This window comes from Gallinula chloropus, assembly GCF_964237585.1.
Source record: "Gallinula chloropus genome assembly, chromosome: 21".
NCBI classification, from domain to species: domain Eukaryota; kingdom Metazoa; phylum Chordata; class Aves; order Gruiformes; family Rallidae; genus Gallinula; species Gallinula chloropus.
In genome coordinates this window covers 2482059-2491844 of record NC_140106.1, presented here as the reverse complement: position 1 = coordinate 2491844, position 9786 = coordinate 2482059, and the positions used below count along the sequence as shown (strand labels likewise).

The following is a 9786-nucleotide window of genomic DNA, read 5'->3' as shown; positions in this document are numbered from 1 at the left end:
CCTCATCTGCCTGCAGCACTGGGCTGAGCCGCAGCAGCAGTGCCAGGCTCAGCAAGGAAGGCTCTGTCCCAGCCACAGAGAAACCTTCGCTCAGAAAAAATATCCCCTGGAGCTTAGGCAGAGCTTGGGCACATGCACTGCCTTTGCCTCAGGATGCCTGTGGTGGGCTCATCCCCACCCCTGTTGCATCCTGGTGCAAGACAGAAGGCAAGACATGTGGGGAGAGCCATTGTTTGCAGCCCAGACTTCACCAAGAGCCTTTGTTTGCCCAGGCTTCTCTACAGTCCCCAAAAGTCCTGGAACTGGAACAAAACCCACAGACCCAGACACTATGTGGGATCTTGCTGAACTGGGCCGCGCCAGGGCTGCTCGATGCCTGCGCGTCATTGCTCACGCCCCGCCCACGAATGGCTCTCCTGTGCCGGCCTCGCAGGGTCGGCCTTCCCTTACCTGGCCTATGGGGACAATGGTGCTGAATTCCTTGGTGTCATCTGGTCCCTTGGCAGTCGGGAGCAGCTGAGAGAGCTGATCCACAATGCCCCGGCATTGGATAAGGTTCTCCCGCTGCAGAAGAGCCTCCCTTCTTTCCTTCTCTTCTATTTCCACAAGGTCCTGGGGCTGCACAGAGTTGTACTGCATGGGCTGGACCTTCAGAAAGACAGACCCGAGTTCCAGCAAACTTGAAGCCCTTGTGATGCCTGAGACACCAAGCCACTGGCTGCTCCCAGCCCTAAGGAGAATGACAGACTTGGGGCTGGAGCTGGGACAAGATCCCGGTGGGAGTCCCAACAGCCACGGGATGGGACAGCCTGGTGCTTGCAAGGGCCTCCCAGCACAAGCTGTCAGCTCTCCCGACATCAGGAAGGGGAGTCAAACCTCGGAGCTCCCTTCCCTGGGAGATACCCCTGGCCAGCCCAGCCCTGTTCCACCTTACTGCCTTTGAGGGCCTCATGACCACCACTGCCAAGAGCAAGGTACCTTTCTGTTCCCTGCGCTGCTGTGCCTCTTGGTGAGGAGGGTGGTGTGAGCTGTGGGCTTGGGATGAATCTGGGATTTGTCCCCAGCTGACACTCCTTTCACGTGCTCTTTCCTCTCCATTTTCTTCTTACTGGTGAGAGCCTCCAGCTTTTCTTTTCTCAGTCGAATTTCCTCCAGCTGCTGCCTGCCAGAGAACAGGAGTCTCAGTCACCAGGTGAAGAGGAGCCGTAAGAACACAAGGCGATTACAAGTCTGGACTAAACAGACCCGAAGAGAAGGGTGCAGGGAGATGGGCCAGGAGGACTTGGAAAAGAGACTCGCACGGTGTGAGAAACCCCCTTGAATTCGACCATGGCCGCCAGAAGGGTCGAGGATGCCTGTGCCACAGCACAGGCCCAGAAGTCAATGGAATAGGGCGTCTGCCTCTCCAGAGGACGCACTCCTGCAGATTCCTTCCCTTCCAGCGCTCACCAGCTTAGGTGCATCTGTTGAGCAGCAGAGCTGCTCCCAAGAAGGGCTCAGAAGCCGGCGGTCTCTGTGCCAGCCCTGTGAGGAGTGGGTTCTCCCCAGGGGCAGCGTACCTGGCACACTCCTCCCTTGCTGTGGATGCGGCCGTTTCCCGGAAGAGGGAGATGCTCTGCTTGAAGAACGGCTCGTACTTCTCTGTCCCACACGCCGGGTAAATGCGCCGGAAACCGCCCAGGTGCGAGTTCTCGTACTGCTCTGCCTCCTCCAGCCAGGCAGCCTGGTTGCTCTCCAACTCCTCACGTCTGCAAACCGGGAGAAAGCAGAGGCAGGGAGGTGGGACAGGAGGCTCCAGGTGCTGCCTGGGTGAGGGACAAGGGCCTGGCAAGCTTCTTTCCCCGTCTGATACCTCCTTTCACATGCATGCAGGGAAACAACGCGATATGTGCTCCACCTACCCCAAGAGAGGGCTGGGGAAGCGCTTCCAGCTCTCTCCCCTACTGCCCAGGCTCTCACCCTGCCCCTCAGCCTTTTCCCCCAGCTAACCCAATGATAACAGAATTCCTTTAGAAGCCCCTGCTCGAGGCATTCCTGCCACCCCGCACACTGTCAGGAGCTTTCCTCGCAGGCCAGCGGGGAGCTTGGAGCAGCTGAGGCTGCAGGGGCAGGCCGAGTACGGGGTTAACATGCTCAGCAGCTCCAGCCTGGAGTTCTCTTGGGTGTCCTAATTGAAACAGGAGCTGCAGGGGTTCCTGCCCACCCACCGCCCCCTGCCCCCCCGTAGCAGGAAAAGCCCGGGCAGTGGGCTCGATGCGGATGGACCTCGATGCACAGGACCCAGAGCACCCAGCGCCTCAAGTCTCCTCCTGCCAAGAGACAAGCCCTGGCGCTTCCTTGCAGGATGCCAATGGCTTGGGAGATTTCTCCTCTGAGGCCTTAGAGTGCCACAGCCTCCTCTGGATTCATGGAGAGTCTGATGGTTGTGCAGGCACCAATGCTTTACGTGCTGCTTGTCTTCCTCCAGCACCTTCCTTCTGTCACAGGCAGGCACGTTTATCAGGCTGATGTTATTGCGGAGAAGTGCATCCTTCACCTCCCGTTCCAGGTGAGAGTCTGTGGCGAAGCTGGGAGAGTGGTTCACCTGACAAAGCAAGGAGCTAATTCACACCCCAGCTCCCAGCAAGTTCTGCCAGCTGCCAGCCCCAGCCCCAGCCCCAGCCCCAGCCCTACCACACACTTTCCGATGAAGTCGTCCGGCCGCTCAGACCCCACAGCCCGCAGGACTGGGGGTGTGAAGCAGCTCTCGGGATTCGGGATGCTCTTACAGGTCAAGGAGGCCTTGGGCTCAGGGCGCTCCCTGCTGTTGGAGAGGGTGTCCAGGGAATGGACAGGGACACCCTCCTGTCCCTCTTAGCCTACAGCAGGGCTAGATGTGGAAGGCTCCTGCTTTCCTGACAGGACATCTCTGAGGCTGAAAGCCGGCACTCAGCCAGGCAGCCTGAGAGCCATGGCCCTGGGCATGGGGCTGTGAGAAGCCCAGGGCTTGGAGAAGTGCTCCCCTGGGCTATTCCTGGGCCCTGCAGTGCCACTCCAGCCCAGGCACACAGGCCCGAAGGAAGCTGCCCCAGGGCAGGGGGACACAGGGACAGCTCTAGGGACAAAGGTTTCTCACGGCTCCCGGCCCCATCAGTTGCCTCGAAAATACCCGTGGCAGCAGCTGCAAACATCACCACCCTGTCCCACACCATGTCAGCGACCAATGGCCCCTCCTGAAGCAGCTCAACCTTGATATCATTTGCAGGGAGGAGCAACAGCATCCCTGCTTGCCCATCCCAAGGCAAGCTCCTTGCCCAGGGTAACAGCAGCCACGAAACTTGTGCCTCCCCACGGGGCATCTGCCACCTCCTGCCTGTGGAGTTGACCATGGCTCACCCAGCCTGACCCAGCCCCACGGCTCTCCCAGCCCGACCCCACCACAAGCTCAGCCCCACTGTCACCCAGAGGGGCAGTGGGATCTGCTGCCAGGACTGGCTGCTCCCTTTGCCTGCCACATCCCTAATTCCCGGGATCGGCATGGAGCAGCCCTGAGCCCCTGAGGTCGCAGGGCCACCAGCAGAAGGATAAAGAGGCAGGTGGGGGCTGTGGCCCTTCCTGCCTCAATAATGCTTCTGCTGCTGCTTCGTCTTCTGTTGCTGCTGCTGCTGCTACACAGCACTACATACCATGGCAGGGTGACATGACCACCCTGTCCCGCACCATCCCAATGACTAATGGCCCCTCCTGAAGCAGCTCAACCTTGACATCATCTGCATGGAGAAGGAAAAGAATCCCTGCCACTGAAGGCCAAATTTGGGTGCAAGATTGGGGCTCTAGAGTGTCCCCGACGTCTGGAGGCAATGCCTTGCTTCTCTCAGCCCTTTCCAAGGAGTGGGAAATGGCTGCTGAGCAATGAAGTTGGGTCTGGCTGCTGCCTTCTCCTCCCCAGGGATAATCTCTGTGGGGCACTCGAGCCCCCCCAGCCAGAACTAGTCCTGGCCAGCTGGAAGATGGGTCTGTGCACCACAAACATCTCCTCTGTGCCGCAGGGGGAAGCTTTGCAAAAGACACTTCTCTGGTTTGTCTTTCTTCAGCACCCTCACACCTCCCTTGGCTAGAGGAGATCCTGGGGTTTTTAACACAGGGATCGTCCCCTGGGCTGACTCCCAGGAATTGTCCTTGGCATGACCCCAGGGTAACCCTGATCCCTCTGCTTGGTCTCCCTACTCTGACCATAGGGAAGGGTGGAAACTGGTGGGGTGTGAGCCCTTTCTCAGAATGGACCTGGACATTGTTTCTCTGCTGCTTGGCCAAGAAGCTGCTCTGGGCACACAGGGTTCTCCCAGGGTGCTGCCATGGTTGTCAGAGAGTGATCGCTCCTTGGGCCAAGCTCTCAGGAGCACTGAACCGCACAAGGGAGAGGGTCCCCGGGATACCAGCCCACCCTGTCCAGCTCCAGCTGCCTCAAGATTACAGGGCAATTATGTGTCCAGTTACAGACACGGCCTCCCAGGCAGCCACGATCTCTGCAAAGCCAAGAAAAGAGGCCTCAGAGGGTACCAGGGTTCCCAATCTGGTGGGAGCAGGTCCACCCCTGGTGCTCTGCGGCTGCCAGGCAGCGTTTCAGGATGATGACGATGGTTGCTGCAGTTGGCTCCATCTCTCAGAGGAGCTGGGATCTGTTGTCCGTCTGTCCAGCTGCGAGGTGCAGCTGGCGGTGTGGGACCAGGCTCCTGAAGCTGCAGCCAGGTGCCTGTGGAGACAGGAGGCTGCCGAGGCTCTGCCATGGCTGCGGTGCTGGGTGCTGCAGGGTGCCGTTCAGCGCCCGCTGTACTGTTGGACGCAGGCACTTGGCTGCACGTGGAGTTGTGTCCCCTGTTTGGAGGGCCACAGGTCCTTCTTGCCTGTCAAACCACCCCAGAGGGATGCAGGCACCCACCCAGGGCCCTTCTGCAGGCCTCTCCCAAGGGCTGCTCTCTGCCCTCGTCACCCAGAAAGGCCCAGCCTTGGACCTGCTCCCATGGCCGCATGGCTGGTGACTGCCCAGCTCTCTGGTCTGCTCAGGTCTCTCTTTGAGATCTAAAAGGCTCATTTTGGGGGTCCAAGGCCTCATGGAAAAGTTCCAAGCCGCACTTTTAAGGTGACAGGACTCCCCTCCTTAGAGGCCCAGACCATCCCTTTGAAGGCCTCGAGCCTGCTTTTGAAGGCCCCACCACCACCTCCACGTGAGAGTACAGAGCCTCCTTCTCTGGCTCCAACATGTCGCTTTTAGGAATCATTGCCCAGTTTAGAAGATTCAGAACAGAGTTTTGTGTGCCCAAAGCCTGGTTTTAGGGTGCAAACTCCTCATGCAGGGGAAAAAGGCCTCATTTGTTTCATGCTCAAAGCCTTGTTTTCAGACTCCAAAGAGCCTGGTTTAGGCTGCAAAGCATCTCTTCAGGGCTCCAAACCTGGTTTCAGGGTGGAAAGCCATATTTTCATTCCTAGAGCTCCACTGTCAGCACTGTTCTGTTCTGAAGGCCAAACCCCTGCTTTTGAGGGTCCAGACTCTCCTGTGTGGGGCCCAACGCCCTCTTTTCCAGCTCTAAGCCTCCTTGTAGATCCCCAGGCCCTCTAATATGGACCAAAGCTTCATTTGGGCAAGGAGGGGCAAGAGGCTGCTGAAGGGACTGGAAGACAAATGTTGTGAGGAATGTCTGAGTGTTAGAAATGCCAATGGTATTTGAGGTACACACGTTAGTGAAGCAGTAATTTATTATACATTTTCACTAGAGCGGGTACCTAACAAAGGTAGAGTCCTTCGAGCGAGGCATTCTTTATTGGAGGTCACCACTGTGGCACTTCAAGCTATCCTGTTAGCAAGTTTTCCTTCACCCTTTACCAGCGTCTTAATGTATTATTTCAGCAATGTTGAGACATAAGTCCGCAGCTTTCCCACCCCATCACCCATTACTTGGCAAATTAAGCTTTAGGTGGGTCTCCAGGCCTGGTCAAAACCTGCTGGAGTCTTCTTTTTTGTCATGCGCCATCATCATGGCGGAACTACTGGGTTCACTGGATTCACGCATGCGTGAGCTTCCTTTTCTAGTACTTTCTGTGGGGAGGTGGTGAGGGAAAACTGCGCATGTGCATTTCCAAAAGCACACAGTTAGGTGAACAAGCACCGGAGCAGCAGAAAATGGCTGGCGTTGGAGAAGATGAGACCCCAAATCCCTCCCCCGAACCTCATCCTTCAACTCCAGGAGTGGTAAGGGTTCCTTTCTCCAGCAGTATAGCCAGGCAGTAGGGACAATGTCCTTGCTATGGCTATAGTGGTGTATTGTTCCCCTTCCATTAGACTTTCAGGTCGTCACAGCCTAACCAACATGTGCGGTTTCACGTCCCGGAGCAACCAGAGAGGTGGGTGTAACTGAGACTGAGAGGACTGACACGGTAGAAATACTTAATTTGCCACATCCTCCTCCCTCTTTGGCCAATACATCATCCGAAACCAGGCGGCGTTGCAGGATCGCAGCACACGTCTCTCGAGATTGTTGATTCAGGAGATCTGCAGCATTGGCAGTTTTGTTGGAAATGATTTCCAAAACTGCTTGCAAGCGAATTATGCAGTTCAGGTTGTAAATTGGTTCCCATGCCCCTGTTATCAATTCATTAGGATTCCATGTGGCCAGCCTGTAATGCTTTATTCCTTTGGGAGGCCACTCATTTTTCCCCCAATTTTGTGTTCCACCTATTTCAATCTCGACAGATCTTTTCTCTCATGCAACACCTTTATTTCATTTTTTTTTAACAACACCTGACATTGACTTTCTTTGACCCCTTTTAAACTTCCTTTTATACCTACTCTATACAAACATCGACATACTTTTGCCAACCAAATTCGGGGACGTGTGTAACGTCTGTTTGCCAGACATCTAGTGGGCCTGTGCCACGAGGACTCGCTCCAGGGACAAGGACACTAGCAAACTGTCGACAGTCCAGGCATGTCTGTACAATCCAGCCACAGTTCCTTAAAAAACACTTATATAATCTCTTCTCTAAAATTCCTTTCGACAATGCTCGTTTCATTCGGGTAACTACTCCTACCACATACAATTAATCACATACTCTGGCTTTTCACTTTGCAAACACTTTTACAACTGCCTGTAACTCCAGCTGCTGAGTTGAGGCTTGTATTTCCTCTAATACCAATTCCTGTTATTTTCCATTTTCTTTGCTACGTATTCAATTTGCAAAAGCAACATTTCCCAGCCTTTTCCACACCAGGACTCCTCTGAATGGCATGTATTAAGTGGGTAGTGCAAATGCACAGATTTGCTGCAGTTCAATCGTTCTGTGGCTTTCTTTATTTTCTGTCATACCCAACAAAATAAGGTAGAAATTGCAGCAAAGTGTTGGATGGCTTTACAGGAGCCAAGACTGTTCATAGTGATGCTTCTTAGTCCTTCTCTCCCTGTCAGAAAAGTGATGCTTGAACCTTGCCACCACAGCCTTTGTTTCCAGAGACTTGAAGTACAGTGAGATCTAAACCAGGGAATGGGGAGAGCTGTGCACCTCTTCAAGGCTGGAAATAGTAATCAGTGGCAATTGGCAGCCTGGAAGAGATGCAGAGCTTGTAACAGTGCCTGCGTGGCTGAAACCGTGCTGCCAGGCAGCACCCCCACTAACATGGCTGCCAGGCAGCACCCCCACTAACATGGCTGCCAGAGCCCCTGGCTCGGGCTTTGCTGCTGCTCCTCGGGCTCTCACAGCTCCCCTCCCACCAGCACAAGGTGTCTCCTTTCCCGGGCGGCTCTTCCATTCCCCACAGGAGGGGGGCGTTTCTCCCCGGCAGCCTCTCCTCACCCCCGGCACCCCCTCTCCCTGCAGCCCCGCTCCCCCGCCCAGCCGGGGCTTTTGGTATCTGCCACAGCCTGGGCAGCAAGTCCCTGCCGGAGCCATCTGGCCTCGTGTGGAGTTGGCAGCCCCAGAGCTTCAGGCCCTCAGTCCCCGGTAAGTCCACCCCTCTTTTCCACCCCCTTTTCTTTGTGCTGGTAAATTCTTGTGCAAATTGGGCAGTGTGCCACCTGTCTGGAGGGTCTGAGCAAAGCATTTCCCTGCTCCCAGCCGATGGTGAGTTTGTTTCCCCAGTGCAGCTCTGAGCTGAGCTCTGACAGAGCAGCAGGCGCTTTCCTTACAGCCTGGTCACCCTTGAGTAAGATTTGAATCCTTTGTTAGAGTAAGGATGGCATGGGTGGGAGTGGGACAGTGATGCCCTCTGTTTTGGAGAGGAAGCATCGGAAATGCCTTTGTCACTTGCACTTTACTTTGTGCTGCTTTGGGATGTGATGAGACAACATTGATTAGTGCTCGTTGCAGTAGCAATTGTCTCCTGCCCAGCAGGACAGACACAGCCTCTCTCAGCAGTCCTGCCTTATACCAGCTGATCAGCTGGCAGCCAAATGTGATTGAAACTTCATGTTTTGTCCCACCACTGAACACCGTCCGTGTTCAGTGTCGATGCTCGTTCCTCTTCTTATTGCCTGATTTTAGAAAAAGTAATCTCACATTGTCAGCGTTGATTTTTTGCAGCTTGTGTGTTTCTCATTCATTCAGTTTTACCTTCAGCATTTAATAATGTAGCTCCAAGCCTCATCTCTCAGTAGGTTGTAAAGGAGAAAAGACATTACAGAAACATCACCTGAGTATCTTGTTGCATGCTGTAAAACCAAATATTATAGGTTCCCCATTGATTTTTAGTCTTTAACTGTTATTGCTTGTAGTGTTTTGGTTGCTGGTTGATGTTATGTGTTTGTGTTGGGGAAAAAAGGTCCCTTGAGAATGGGATGTTTGTGCTGTGACCTTCTGCCTCAGGGATTCGTAGCGCCGTTAAAGGATGCTGTTAGCACAGCACATGTGTCACTGCAGCTCTGGGAACTTGATTCAGATGCAGCTTCTGCAGTGTGAAAAGCAGTTTCATTGAATGGTGGGTTTGACTTTTGGAGTTGCAGCAGGTACTTTGCATCTGCTAACTGACAGTCCTTTTACTTTGATGCAGTTTTGCTTTACCCACTGTTGCCTCTTTTTTCACTGGTCCTGCACAGGATACAGTCTGAATAGAGAAATGCTGCTCCAGGAGTGGGGACTCATTTGAACCCACTCCCATATTTTGAGGGTATGAACATACTGTTGCTGTTAAGCATGGGGGGTGGGAAAAGTTTGTTAGCAAGGAGGGATGCAAGGGAGCTGGGGCTCTGCTGTGCTCTTAGTTGAGATCTGCAGGAGCCCTTAGTTTCTAATGAAAGTTGCTTCCACTTCCATGTCCTTCCCCCTCTTTGCAAAAACCAGGTGTTACATTCTTCTGCTAAAAGCATAAATTGTATGTCATTTCCTTGGGGGGGTGTGTGTGTGGTGTGGGTGTGTTTGGGGGTTTCTTTAATTTTAAAGGATGGTGATTCCTCTCATGTTCTTCTGTCTTGAAGTGCACCCAGAATGTGATCTCACTGAAGTGAACAGGGAAAACGTTTGGAGCTGATAACCTGTGATGTCAGGGAAAGAAAAAATGCAGGAAAGGGTTTTCTTGAAGTTTCTGCAGAAAGCTTTCTCTGGGCAGGTGAAAGCTCAGCTGGTTCCCACCTTTGTCTCTTGGCAGCCTTGCAGGTTCTTTAACCAGGATTTGTTATTAAGATTACTAAACAACTCCTGGGGTTGTGCAGATAGAGATTTAGATGGTCTTCCTGCTGTTTCCTGTGTTACCAGTGTCTGAGAGACAAGGAAGGGCTTTGCTACTTTCTGGCTAAGGAGGATTTTCAAGGTCACCTCCTACTT

The 9786-nt window shown here is 53.9% G+C and overlaps 1 pseudogene across 1 annotated transcript in view; it reads right to left on the bottom strand.

Moving 5' to 3' along the window:
• Positions 1–390: 390 nt before the first annotated feature.
• Positions 391–9786, bottom strand: part of LOC311199737 (tubulin polyglutamylase TTLL13-like) — a 336991-nt pseudogene continuing 327595 nt past the window's right edge. The window contains exons 9-13 of the transcript in view: positions 2447–2600; positions 1902–1984; positions 1560–1748; positions 979–1162; positions 391–648 (exon numbers count right to left, since the gene is read on the bottom strand). The product of the transcript in view is annotated as a tubulin polyglutamylase TTLL13-like (transcript). The remainder of the gene's footprint in view (positions 649–978; positions 1163–1559; positions 1749–1901; positions 1985–2446; positions 2601–9786) is intronic.